Here is a 15,038-nt window from a genome sequence, read left to right as displayed (position 1 = left end):
GATTCGTATGACCCTTTTCTGACCAGTTGGACCCCCAGGAACTCAGAAAACGCAGCGAAAACAGCGTGGGATCAACAGCAGAGAAATGACGAAGGAAAAAGCACCTGCTGAAAAAGGTCGAAAATTCAGGTTTTCGTTATTTGGCCGTAACTTTCGATGCGTTGATCGCAGCGTATTGGAACTGCGCCCAATCGATTTCTTGCGCAAAATTACGTCGGAAAATTGCTTGAAAGAATTGATTCCAGCACTTTTCAAAATCGCGAAAATTTTCGCTAAAAATACAAAGGGGTAAGCCTTGCTGTTTTTTAGGGCGAAAAACTTTTAGTCTCCGATTCGATTCGTATGACCCTTTTCTGACCAATTGGACCCCCAGGAACTTAGAAAACGCAGCGAAAACAGCGTGGGATCAACAGCAGAGAAATGACGAAGGAAAAAGCACCTGCTGAAAAAGGTCGAAAATTCAGGTTTTCGTTTTTTGGCCGTAACTTTCGATGCGTTGATCGCAGCGTATTAGGACTGCGCCCAATCGATTTCTCTCGCAAAATTACGTCGGAATATTGCCTGAAAGAATTGATTCCAGCACTTTCCAAAATCGCGAAAATTTTCGCCAAAAATACAAAGGGGTAAGCCTTGCTGTTTTTTTGGGCGAGAAACTTTTAGTCTCCGATTCGATTCGTATGACCCTTTTCTGACCAATTGGACCCCCAGGAACTCAGAAAACGCAGCGAAAACAGCGTGGGATCAACAGCAGAGAAATGACGAAGGAAAAAGCACCTGCTGAAAAAGGTCGAAAATTCAGGTTTTCGTTTTTTGGCCGTAACTTTCGATGCGTTGATCGCAGCGTATTGGGACTGCGCCCAATCGATTTCTCTCGCAAAATTACGTCGGAATATTGCCTGAAAGAATTGATTCCAGCACTTTTCAAAATCGCGAAAATTTTCGCCAAAAATACAAAGGGGTAAGCCTTGCTGTTTTTTTGGGGGAAAAACTTTTAGTCTCCGATTCGATTCGTATGACCCTTTTCTGACCAATTGGACCCTCAGGAACTCAGAAAACGCAGCGAAAACAGCGTGGGATCAACAGCAGAGACATGACGAAGGAAAAAGCACCTGCTGAAAAAGGTCGAAAATTCAGGTTTTCGTTTTTTGGCCGTAATTTTCGATGCGTTGATCGCAGCGTATTGGAACTGCGCCCAATCGATTTCTTTCGCAAAATTACGTCGGAATATTGCTTGAAAGAATTGATTCCAGCACTTTTCAAAATCGCGAAAATTTTCGCCAAAAATACAAAGGGGTAAGCCTTGCTGTTTTTTTGGGCGAAAAACTTTTAGTCTCCGATTCGATTCGTATGACCCTTTTCTGACCAATTGGACCCCCAGGAACTCAGAAAACGCAGCGAAAACAACGTGGGATCAACAGCAGAGAAATAACGAAGGAAAAAGCACCTGCTGAAAAAGGTCGAAAATTCAGGTTTTCGTTTTTTGGCCGTAACTTTCGATGCGTTGATCGCAGCGTATTAGGACTGCGCCCAATCGATTTCTCTCGCAAAATTACGTCGGAATATTGCCTGAAAGAATTGATTCCAGCACTTTCCAAAATCGCGAAAATTTTCGCCAAAAATACAAAGGGGTAAGCCTTGCTGTTTTTTTGGGCGAAAAACTTTTAGTCTCCGATTCGATTCGTATGACCCTTTTCTGACCAATTGGACCCCCAGGAACTCAGAAAACGCAGCGAAAACAGCGTGGGATCAACAGCAGAGAAATGACGAAGGAAAAAGCACCTGCTGAAAAAGGTCGAAAATTCAGGTTTTCGTTTTTTGGCCGTAACTTTCGATGAGTTGATCGCAGCGTATTGGAACTGCGCCCAATCGATTTCTTGCGCAAAATTACGTCGGAATATTGCTTGAAAGAATTGATTTCAGCTCTTTTCAAAATCGCGAAAATTTTCGCAAAAAATACAAAGGGGTAAGCTTTGCTGTTTTTTTGGGCGAGAAACTTTTAGTCTCCGATTCGATTCGTATGACCCTTTTCTGACCAATTGGACCCCCAGAAACTCAGAAAACGCAGCGAAAACAGCGTGGGATCAACAGCAGAGACATGACGAAGGAAAAAGCACCTGCTGAAAAAGGTCGAAAATTCAGGTTTTCGTTTTTTGGCCGTAACTTTCGATGCGTTGATCGCGGCGTATTAGGACTGCGCCCAATCGATTTCTCTCGCAAAATTACGTCGGAATATTGCCTGAAAGAATTGATTCCAGCACTTTCCAAAATCGCGAAAATTTTCGCCAAAAATACAAAGGGGTAAGCCTTGCTGTTTTTTTGGGCGAAAAACTTTTAGTCTCCGATTCGATTCGTATGACCCTTTTCTGACCAGTTGGACCCCCAGGAACTCAGAAAACGCAGCGAAAACAGCGTGGGATCAACAGCAGAGAAATGACGAAGGAAAAAGCACCTGCTGAAAAAGGTCGAAAATTCAGGTTTTCGTTTTTTGGCCGTAACTTTCGATGCGTTGATCGCGGCGTATTGGAACTGCGCCCAATCGATTTCTTTCGCAAAATTACGTCGGAATATTGCCTGAAAGAATTGATTCCAGCACTTTTCAAAATCGCGAAAATTTTTGCCAAAAATACAAAGGGGTAAGCCTTGCTGTTTTTTTGGGCGAAAAACTTTTAGTCTCCGATCCGATTCGTATGACCCTTTTCTGACCAATTGGACCCCCAGGAACTCAGAAAACGCAGCGAAAACAGCGTGGGATCAACAGCAGAGAAATGACGAAGAAAAAAGCACCTGCTGAAAAAGGTCGAAAATTCAGGTTTTCGTTATTTGGCCGTAACTTTCGATGCGTTGATCGCAGCGTATTGGGACTGCGCCCAATCGATTTCTCTCGCAAAATTACGTCGGAATATTGCCTGAAAGAATTGATTCCAGCACTTTCCAAAATCGCGAAAATTTTCGCCAAAAATACAAAGGGGTAAGCCTTGCTGTTTTTTTGGGGGAAAAACTTTTAGTCTCCGATTCGATTCGTATGACCCTTTTCTGACCAATTGGACCCTCAGGAACTCAGAAAACGCAGCGAAAACAGCGTGGGATCAACAGCAGAGACATGACGAAGGAAAAAGCACCTGCTGAAAAAGGTCGAAAATTCAGGTTTTCGTTTTTTGGCCGTAACTTTCGATGCGTTGATCGCAGCGTATTGGAACTGCGCCCAATCGATTTCTTTCGCAAAATTACGTCGGAATATTGCTTGAAAGAATTGATTCCAGCACTTTTCAAAATCGCGAAAATTTTCGCCAAAAATACAAAGGGGTAAGCCTTGCTGTTTTTTTGGGCGAAAAACTTTTAGTCTCCGATTCGATTCGTATGACCCTTTTCTGACCAATTGGACCCCCAGGAACTCAGAAAACGCAGCGAAAACAACGTGGGATCAACAGCAGAGAAATAACGAAGGAAAAAGCACCTGCTGAAAAAGGTCGAAAATTCAGGTTTTCGTTTTTTGGCCGTAACTTTCGATGCGTTGATCGCAGCGTATTGGAACTGCGCCCAATCGATTTCTTTCGCAAAATTACGTCGGAATATTGCCTGAAAGAATTGATTCCAGCACTTTCCAAAATCGCGAAAATTTTCGCCAAAAATACAAAGGGGTAAGCCTTGCTGTTTTTTTGGGCGAAAAACTTTTAGTCTCCGATTCGATTCGTATGACCCTTTTCTGACCAATTGGACCCCCAGGAACTCAGAAAACGCAGCGAAAACAGCGTGGGATCAACAGCAGAGAAATGACGAAGGAAAAAGCACCTGCTGAAAAAGGTCGAAAATTCAGGTTTTCGTTTTTTGGCCGTAACTTTCGATGAGTTGATCGCAGCGTATTGGAACTGCGCCCAATCGATTTCTTGCGCAAAATTACGTCGGAATATTGCTTGAAAGAATTGATTTCAGCTCTTTTCAAAATCGCGAAAATTTTCGCAAAAAATACAAAGGGGTAAGCTTTGCTGTTTTTTTGGGCGAGAAACTTTTAGTCTCCGATTCGATTCGTATGACCCTTTTCTGACCAATTGGACCCCCAGAAACTCAGAAAACGCAGCGAAAACAGCGTGGGATCAACAGCAGAGACATGACGAAGGAAAAAGCACCTGCTGAAAAAGGTCGAAAATTCAGGTTTTCGTTTTTTGGCCGTAACTTTCGATGCGTTGATCGCGGCGTATTAGGACTGCGCCCAATCGATTTCTCTCGCAAAATTACGTCGGAATATTGCCTGAAAGAATTGATTCCAGCACTTTCCAAAATCGCGAAAATTTTCGCCAAAAATACAAAGGGGTAAGCCTTGCTGTTTTTTTGGGCGAGAAACTTTTAGTCTCCGATTCGATTCGTATGACCCTTTTCTGACCAATTGGACCCCCAGAAACTCAGAAAACGCAGCGAAAACAGCGTGGGATCAACAGCAGAGACATGACGAAGGAAAAAGCACCTGCTGAAAAAGGTCGAAAATTCAGGTTTTCGTTTTTTGGCCGTAACTTTCGATGCGTTGATCGCGGCGTATTGGAACTGCGCCCAATCGATTTCTTTCGCAAAATTACGTCGGAATATTGCCTGAAAGAATTGATTCCAGCACTTTTCAAAATCGCGAAAATTTTTGCCAAAAATACAAAGGGGTAAGCCTTGCTGTTTTTTTGGGCGAAAAACTTTTAGTCTCCGATCCGATTCGTATGACCCTTTTCTGACCAATTGGACCCCCAGGAACTCAGAAAACGCAGCGAAAACAGCGTGGGATCAACAGCAGAGAAATGACGAAGAAAAAAGCACCTGCTGAAAAAGGTCGAAAATTCAGGTTTTCGTTTTTTGGCCGTAACTTTCGATGCGTTGATCGCAGCGTATTGGAACTGCGCCCAATCGATTTCTTTCGCAAAATTACGTCGGAATATTGCTTGAAAGAATTGAATCCAGCACTTTTCAAAATCGCGAAAATTTTCGCCAAAAATACAAAGGGGTAAGCCTTGCTGTTTTTTTGGGCGAGAAACTTTTAGTCTCCGATTCGATTCGTATGACCCTTTTCTGACCAATCGGACCCCCAGGAACTCAGAAAACGCAGCGAAAACAACGTGGGATCAACAGCAGAGAAATAACGAAGGAAAAAGCACCTGCTGAAAAAGGTCGAAAATTCAGGTTTTCGTTTTTCGGCCGTAACTTTCGATGCGTTGATCGCAGCGTATTGGGACTGCGCCCAATCGATTTCTCTCGCAAAATTACGTCGGAATATTGCCTGAAAGAATTGATTCCAGCACTTTCCAAAATCGCGAAAATTTTCGCCAAAAATACAAAGGGGTAAGCCTTGCTGTTTTTTTGGGCGAAAAACTTTTAGTCTCCGATTCGATTCGTATGACCCTTTTCTGACCAATTGGACCCCCAGGAACTCAGAAAACGCAGCGAAAACAGCGTGGGATCAACAGCAGAGAAATGACGAAGGATAAAGCACCTGCTGAAAAAGGTCGAAAATTCAGGTTTTCGTTATATGGCCGTAACTTTCGATGCGTTGATCGCAGCGTATTGGAACTGCGCCCAATCGATTTCTTGCGCAAAATTACGTCGGAAAATTGCTTGAAAGAATTGATTCCAGCACTTTTCAAAATCGCGAAAATTTTCGCTAAAAATACAAAGGGGTAAGCCTTGCTGTTTTTAAGGGCGAAAAACTTTTAGTCTCCGATTCGATTCGTATGACCCTTTTCTGACCAATTGGACCCCCAGGAACTCAGAAAACGCAGCAAAAACAGCGTGGGATCAACAGCAGAGAAATGACGAAGGAAAAAGCACCTGCTGAAAAAGGTCGAAAATTCAGGTTTTCGTTTTTTGGCCGTAACTTTCGATGCGTTGATCGCAGCGTATTAGGACTGCGCCCAATCGATTTCTCTCGCAAAATTACGTCGGAATATTGCCTGAAAGAATTGATTCCAGCACTTTCCAAAATCGCGAAAATTTTCGCCAAAAATACAAAGGGGTAAGCCTTGCTGTTTTTTTGGGCGAGAAACTTTTAGTCTCCGATTCGATTCGTATGACCCTTTTCTGACCAATTGGACCCCCAGAAACTCAGAAAACGCAGCGAAAACAGCGTGGGATCAACAGCAGAGAAATGACGAAGGAAAAAGCACCTGCTGAAAAAGGTCGAAAATTCAGGTTTTCGTTATTTGGCCGTAACTTTCGATGCGTTGATCGCAGCGTATTGGAACTGCGCCCAATCGATTTCTTGCGCAAAATTACGTCGGAAAATTGCTTGAAAGAATTGATTCCAGCACTTTTCAAAATCGCGAAAATTTTCGCTAAAAATACAAAGGGGTAAGCCTTGCTGTTTTTTAGGGCGAAAAACTTTTAGTCTCCGATTCGATTCGTATGACCCTTTTCTGACCAATTGGACCCCCAGGAACTCAGAAAACGCAGCGAAAACAGCGTGGGATCAACAGCAGAGAAATGACGAAGGAAAAAGCACCTGCTGAAAAAGGTCGAAAATTCAGGTTTTCGTTTTTTGGCCGTAACTTTCGATGCGTTGATCGCAGCGTATTAGGACTGCGCCCAATCGATTTCTCTCGCAAAATTACGTCGGAATATTGCCTGAAAGAATTGATTCCAGCACTTTCCAAAATCGCGAAAATTTTCGCCAAAAATACAAAGGGGTAAGCCTTGCTGTTTTTTTGGGCGAGAAACTTTTAGTCTCCGATTCGATTCGTATGACCCTTTTCTGACCAATTGGACCCCCAGGAACTCAGAAAACGCAGCGAAAACAGCGTGGGATCAACAGCAGAGAAATGACGAAGGAAAAAGCACCTGCTGAAAAAGGTCGAAAATTCAGGTTTTCGTTTTTTGGCCGTAACTTTCGATGCGTTGATCGCAGCGTATTGGGACTGCGCCCAATCGATTTCTCTCGCAAAATTACGTCGGAATATTGCCTGAAAGAATTGATTCCAGCACTTTTCAAAATCGCGAAAATTTTCGCCAAAAATACAAAGGGGTAAGCCTTGCTGTTTTTTTGGGGGAAAAACTTTTAGTCTCCGATTCGATTCGTATGACCCTTTTCTGACCAATTGGACCCTCAGGAACTCAGAAAACGCAGCGAAAACAGCGTGGGATCAACAGCAGAGACATGACGAAGGAAAAAGCACCTGCTGAAAAAGGTCGAAAATTCAGGTTTTCGTTTTTTGGCCGTAACTTTCGATGCGTTGATCGCAGCGTATTGGAACTGCGCCCAATCGATTTCTTTCGCAAAATTACGTCGGAATATTGCTTGAAAGAATTGATTCCAGCACTTTTCAAAATCGCGAAAATTTTCGCCAAAAATACAAAGGGGTAAGCCTTGCTGTTTTTTTGGGCGAAAAACTTTTGGTCTCCGATTCGATTCGTATGACCCTTTTCTGACCAATTGGACCCCCAGAAACTCAGAAAACGCAGCGAAAACAGCGTGGGATCAACAGCAGAGACATGACGAAGGAAAAAGCACCTGCTGAAAAAGGTCGAAAATTCAGGTTTTCGTTTTTTGGCCGTAACTTTCGATGCGTTGATCGCAGCGTATTAGGACTGCGCCCAATCGATTTCTCTCGCAAAATTACGTCGGAATATTGCCTGAAAGAATTGATTCCAGCACTTTCCAAAATCGCGAAAATTTTCGCCAAAAATACAAAGGGGTAAGCCTTGCTGTTTTTTTGGGCGAAAAACTTTTAGTCTCCGATTCGATTCGTATGACCCTTTTCTGACCAATTGGACCCCCAGGAACTCAGAAAACGCAGCGAAAACAGCGTGGGATCAACAGCAGAGAAATGACGAAGGAAAAAGCACCTGCTGAAAAAGGTCGAAAATTCAGGTTTTCGTTTTTTGGCCGTAACTTTCGATGCGTTGATCGCGGCGTATTAGGACTGCGCCCAATCGATTTCTCTCGCAAAATTACGTCGGAATATTGCCTGAAAGAATTGATTCCAGCACTTTCCAAAATCGCGAAAATTTTCGCCAAAAATACAAAGGGGTAAGCCTTGCTGTTTTTTTGGGCGAGAAACTTTTAGTCTCCGATTCGATTCGTATGACCCTTTTCTGACCAATTGGACCCCCAGAAACTCAGAAAACGCAGCGAAAACAGCGTGGGATCAACAGCAGAGACATGACGAAGGAAAAAGCACCTGCTGAAAAAGGTCGAAAATTCAGGTTTTCGTTTCTTGGCCGTAACTTTCGATGCGTTGATCGCGGCGTATTGGAACTGCGCCCAATCGATTTCTTTCGCAAAATTACGTCGGAATATTGCCTGAAAGAATTGATTCCAGCACTTTTCAAAATCGCGAAAATTTTCGCCAAAAATACAAAGGGGTAAGCCTTGCTGTTTTTTTGGGCGAAAAACTTTTAGTCTCCGATTCGATTCGTATGACCCTTTTCTGACCAATTGGACCCCCAGGAACTCAGAAAACGCAGCGAAAACAGCGTGGGATCAACAGCAGAGAAATGACGAAGGAAAAAGCACCTGCTGAAAAAGGTCGAAAATTCAGGTTTTCGTTTTTTGGCCGTAACTTTCGATGCGTTGATCGCAGCGTATTGGAACTGCGCCCAATCGATTTCTTTCGCAAAATTACGTCGGAATATTGCTTGAAAGAATTGATTCCAGCACTTTTCAAAATCGCGAAAATTTCCGCCAAAAATTCAAAGGGGTAAGCCTTGCTGTTTTTTTGGGCGAAAAACTTTTAGTCTCCGATTCGATTCGTATGACCCTTTTCTGACCAATTGGACCCCCAGGAACTCAGAAAACGCAGCGAAAACAGCGTGGGATCAACAGCAGAGAAATGACGAAGGAAAAAGCACCTGCTGAAAAAGGTCGAAAATTCAGGTTTTCGTTTTTTGGCCGTAACTTTCGATGCGTTGATCGCAGCGTATTGGGACTGCGCCCAATCGATTTCTCTCGCAAAATTACGTCGGAATATTGCCTGAAAGAATTGATTCCAGCACTTTTCAAAATCGCGAAAATTTTCGCCAAAAATACAAAGGGGTAAGCCTTGCTGTTTTTTTGGGGGAAAAACTTTTAGTCTCCGATTCGATTCGTATGACCCTTTTCTGACCAATTGGACCCTCAGGAACTCAGAAAACGCAGCGAAAACAGCGTGGGATCAACAGCAGAGACATGACGAAGGAAAAAGCACCTGCTGAAAAAGGTCGAAAATTCAGGTTTTCGTTTTTTGGCCGTAACTTTCGATGCGTTGATCGCAGCGTATCAGGACTGCGCCCAATCGATTTCTCTCGCAAAATTACGTCGGAATATTGCCTGAAAGAATTGATTCCAGCACTTTCCAAAATCGCGAAAATTTTCGCCAAAAATACAAAGGGGTAAGCCTTGCTGTTTTTTTGGGCGAAAAACTTTTAGTCTCCGATTCGATTCGTATGACCCTTTTCTGACCAATTGGACCCCCAGGAACTCAGAAAACGCAGCGAAAACAGCGTGGGATCAACAGCAGAGAAATGACGAAGGAAAAAGCACCTGCTGAAAAAGGTCGAAAATTCAGGTTTTCGTTTTTTGGCCGTAACTTTCGATGAGTTGATCGCAGCGTATTGGAACTGCGCCCAATCGATTTCTTGCGCAAAATTACGTCGGAATATTGCTTGAAAGAATTGATTTCAGCTCTTTTCAAAATCGCGAAAATTTTCGCTAAAAATACAAAGGGGTAAGCCTTGCTGTTTTTTTGGGCGAAAAACTTTTAGTCTCCGATTCGATTCGTATGACCCTTTTCTGACCAATTGGACCCCCAGGAACTCAGAAAACGCAGCGAAAACAGCGTGGGATCAACAGCAGAGAAATGACGAAGGAAAAAGCACCTGCTGAAAAAGGTCGAAAATTCAGGTTTTCGTTTTTTGGCCGTAACTTTCGATGCGTTGATCGCGGCGTATTAGGACTGCGCCCAATCGATTTCTCTCGCAAAATTACGTCGGAATATTGCCTGAAAGAATTGATTCCAGCACTTTCCAAAATCGCGAAAATTTTCGCCAAAAATACAAAGGGGTAAGCCTTGCTGTTTTTTTGGGCGAGAAACTTTTAGTCTCCGATTCGATTCGTATGACCCTTTTCTGACCAATTGGACCCCCAGAAACTCAGAAAACGCAGCGAAAACAGCGTGGGATCAACAGCAGAGACATGACGAAGGAAAAAGCACCTGCTGAAAAAGGTCGAAAATTCAGGTTTTCGTTTTTTGGCCGTAACTTTCGATGCGTTGATCGCGGCGTATTGGAACTGCGCCCAATCGATTTCTTTCGCAAAATTACGTCGGAATATTGCCTGAAAGAATTGATTCCAGCACTTTTCAAAATCGCGAAAATTTTTGCCAAAAATACAAAGGGGTAAGCCTTGCTGTTTTTTTGGGCGAAAAACTTTTAGTCTCCGATTCGATTCGTATGACCCTTTTCTGACCAATTGGACCCCCAGGAACTCAGAAAACGCAGCGAAAACAGCGTGGGATCAACAGCAGAGAAATGACGAAGAAAAAAGCACCTGCTGAAAAAGGTCGAAAATTCAGGTTTTCGTTTTTTGGCCGTAACTTTCGATGCGTTGATCGCAGCGTATTGGAACTGCGCCCAATCGATTTCTTTCGCAAAATTACGTCGGAATATTGCTTGAAAGAATTGAATCCAGCACTTTTCAAAATCGCGAAAATTTTCGCCAAAAATACAAAGGGGTAAGCCTTGCTGTTTTTTTGGGCGAAAAACTTTTAGTCTCCGATTCGATTCGTATGACCCTTTTCTGACCAATTGGACCCCCAGGAACTCAGAAAACGCAGCGAAAACAACGTGGGATCAACAGCAGAGAAATAACGAAGGAAAAAGCACCTGCTGAAAAAGGTCGAAAATTCAGGTTTCCGTTTTTCGGCCGTAACTTTCGATGCGTTGATCGCAGCGTATTGGGACTGCGCCCAATCGATTTCTCTCGCAAAATTACGTCGGAATATTGCCTAAAAGAATTGATTCCAGCACTTTCCAAAATCGCGAAAATTTTCGCCAAAAATACAAAGGGGTAAGCCTTGCTGTTTTTTTGGGCGAAAAACTTTTAGTCTCCGATTCGATTCGTATGACCCTTTTCTGACCAATTGGACCCCCAGGAACTCAGAAAACGCAGCGAAAACAGCGTGGGATCAACAGCAGAGAAATGACGAAGGAAAAAGCACCTGCTGAAAAAGGTCGAAAATTCAGGTTTTCGTTATTTGGCCGTAACTTTCGATGCGTTGATCGCAGCGTATTGGAACTGCGCCCAATCGATTTCTTGCGCAAAATTACGTCGGAAAATTGCTTGAAAGAATTGATTCCAGCACTTTTCAAAATCGCGAAAATTTTCGCTAAAAATACAAAGGGGTAAGCCTTGCTGTTTTTTAGGGCGAAAAACTTTTAGTCTCCGATTCGATTCGTATGACCCTTTTCTGACCAATTGGACCCCCAGGAACTCAGAAAACGCAGCGAAAACAGCGTGGGATCAACAGCAGAGAAATGACAAAGGAAAAAGCACCTGCTGAAAAAGGTCGAAAATTCAGGTTTTCGTTTTTTGGCCGTAACTTTCGATGCGTTGATCGCAGCGTATTAGGACTGCGCCCAATCGATTTCTCTCGCAAAATTACGTCGGAATATTGCCTGAAAGAATTGATTCCAGCACTTTCCAAAATCGCGAAAATTTTCGCCAAAAATACAAAGGGGTAAGCCTTGCTGTTTTTTTGGGCGAGAAACTTTTAGTCTCCGATTCGATTCGTATGACCCTTTTCTGACCAATTGGACCCCCAGAAACTCAGAAAACGCAGCGAAAACAGCGTGGGATCAACAGCAGAGACATGACGAAGGAAAAAGCACCTGCTGAAAAAGGTCGAAAATTCAGGTTTTCGTTTTTTGGCCGTAACTTTCGATGCGTTGATCGCAGCGTATTGGAACTGCGCCCAATCGATTTCTTTCGCAAAATTACGTCGGAATATTGCCTGAAAGAATTGATTCCAGCACTTTTCAAAATCGCGAAAATTTTCGCCAAAAATACAAAGGGGTAAGCCTTGCTGTTTTTTTGGGCGAAAAACTTTTAGTCTCCGATTCGATTCGTATGACCCTTTTCTGACCAATTGGACCCCCAGGAACTCAGAAAACGCAGCGAAAACAGCGTGGGATCAACAGCAGAGAAATGACGAAGGAAAAAGCACCTGCTGAAAAAGGTCGAAAATTCAGGTTTTCGTTTTTTGGCCGTAACTTTCGATGCGTTGATCGCAGCGTATTGGAACTGCGCCCAATCGATTTCTTTCGCAAAATTACGTCGGAATATTGCTTGAAAGAATTGATTCCAGCACTTTTCAAAATCGCGAAAATTTCCGCCAAAAATACAAAGGGGTAAGCCTTGCTGTTTTTTTGGGCGAAAAACTTTTAGTCTCCGATTCGATTCGTATGACCCTTTTCTGACCAATTGGACCCCCAGGAACTCAGAAAACGCAGCGAAAACAACGTGGGATCAACAGCAGAGAAATAACGAAGGAAAAAGCACCTGCTGAAAAAGGTCGAAAATTCAGGTTTTCGTTTTTTGGCCGTAACTTTCGATGCGTTGATCGCAGCGTATTGGGACTGCGCCCAATCGATTTCTCTCGCAAAATTACGTCGGAATATTGCCTGAAAGAATTGATTCCAGCACTTTCCAAAATCGCGAAAATTTTCGCCAAAAATACAAAGGGGTAAGCCTTGCTGTTTTTTTGGGCGAAAAACTTTTAGTCTCCGATTCGATTCGTATGACCCTTTTCTGACCAATTGGACCCCCAGGAACTCAGAAAACGCAGCGAAAACAGCGTGGGATCAACAGCAGAGAAATGACGAAGGAAAAAGCACCTGCTGAAAAAGGTCGAAAATTCAGGTTTTCGTTTTTTGGCCGTAACTTTCGATGCGTTGATCGCAGCGTATTGGAACTGCGCCCAATCGATTTCTTTCGCAAAATTACGTCGGAATATTGCTTGAAAGAATTGATTCCAGCACTTTTCAAAATCGCGAAAATTTTCGCCAAAAATACAAAGGGGTAAGCCTTGCTGTTTTTTTGGGCGAAAAACTTTTAGTCTCCGATTCGATTCGTATGACCCTTTTCTGACCAATTGGACCCCCAGGAACTCAGAAAACGCAGCGAAAACAGCGTGGGATCAACAGCAGAGAAATGACGAAGGAAAAAGCACCTGCTGAAAAAGGTCGAAAATTCAGGTTTTCGTTTTTTGGCCGTAACTTTCGATGCGTTGATCGCAGCGTATTAGGACTGCGCCCAATCGATTTCTCTCGCAAAATTACGTCGGAATATTGCCTGAAAGAATTGATTCCAGCACTTTCCAAAATCGCGAAAATTTTCGCCAAAAATACAAAGGGGTAAGCCTTGCTGTTTTTTTGGGCGAGAAACTTTTAGTCTCCGATTCGATTCGTATGACCCTTTTCTGACCAATTGGACCCCCAGGAACTCAGAAAACGCAGCGAAAACAGCGTGGGATCAACAGCAGAGAAATGACGAAGGAAAAAGCACCTGCTGAAAAAGGTCGAAAATTCAGGTTTTCGTTTTTTGGCCGTAACTTTCGATGCGTTGATCGCAGCGTATTGGGACTGCGCCCAATCGATTTCTCTCGCAAAATTACGTCGGAATATTGCCTGAAAGAATTGATTCCAGCACTTTTCAAAATCGCGAAAATTTTCGCCAAAAATACAAAGGGGTAAGCCTTGCTGTTTTTTTGGGGGAAAAACTTTTAGTCTCCGATTCGATTCGTATGACCCTTTTCTGACCAATTGGACCCTCAGGAACTCAGAAAACGCAGCGAAAACAGCGTGGGATCAACAGCAGAGACATGACGAAGGAAAAAGCACCTGCTGAAAAAGGTCGAAAATTCAGGTTTTCGTTTTTTGGCCGTAACTTTCGATGCGTTGATCGCAGCGTATTGGGACTGCGCCCAATCGATTTCTCTCGCAAAATTACGTCGGAATATTGCCTGAAAGAATTGATTCCAGCACTTTTCAAAATCGCGAAAATTTTCGCCGAAAATACAAAGGGCTTAACCTTCCTTTTTTTTTTGCCAAAAAATTTTTTGTTTTAGAATTGTTTCGTATGACTCTTGCCCAACCAATCGGACCCCAAGGAACTCAGAAAACGCAGTGGAAATAGCGTGGGATCAACAGGGAATAAGTTACGAAGGAAAAAGCATCTGCTGAAAAATGTCGAAAACACAGGTTCTGGTTTTTTGGCTGTAACGTTTGATCCGCTTCACGCAGCGTATCTTACTTATTAATATTTCAAGTATCACAACACAACACAAACATTATGCAAGTATTAATATAATTTTTTTATTGACAGATTCAACTATGATGATCATGAGAAAATTTATAAAAATCATAGAAATCGTATGAGCACATTGATAGCTACTGAATTTGTGCTTGCGCGAAAAATCCTCCTCGTTCACCTCGTCCTCCTTGTTCTTCATGTCATCCTCCATCGCCTCATCCTCCTCGTCCTTTCTTGGAAGTCGAGTTTTGCCGGGTAGCGGACCTGGAGCGCAGGAGCTACGGAGCGCTTGACCCGGAAGTCGAGTTTCACCAGGTAGCGGACCTGGAGCATAGAAACTACGGAGCGCTTGTCCCGGAAGTCGAGTTCCACAAGGTAGCGGACCTGGAGCATAGAAACTACGGAGCGTTTGTCCCGGAAGTCGAGTTCCACTAGGTAGCAGACCCGGAGTGCAGGAACCACGGAGGTAGAGAACCCGGTACTCGAAATCTGCAGTGCGGGATTCTCATACGTACACTCTACTGCGCGGTTGTTTCCAGACTGAGAAATTCGGCCAGCTGATTTTCGTCTATATAGATTTATGACGTCAGGAGAAAAAAAATTTCGGGTGACGTCACTTTCTGAACATCCGAAGATCCGACATCCATACTTTGGTTTCGAACTTTAATGCTATGTATGATGTAGGATGTATGATGACGTATGATGATATGACATGATGTATAATGATTTTAGTTTTTCAGACAAGAAATACGTACCTTATCTATTCTGCCGATTCCAGACCCAAGCG

Source organism: Neodiprion fabricii, chromosome 2 (assembly GCF_021155785.1).
Source record: "Neodiprion fabricii isolate iyNeoFabr1 chromosome 2, iyNeoFabr1.1, whole genome shotgun sequence".
NCBI lineage: Eukaryota > Metazoa > Arthropoda > Insecta > Hymenoptera > Diprionidae > Neodiprion > Neodiprion fabricii.
The sequence above is the reverse complement of the archived record's forward strand: the minus strand, read 5'-3'. Positions refer to the sequence as shown.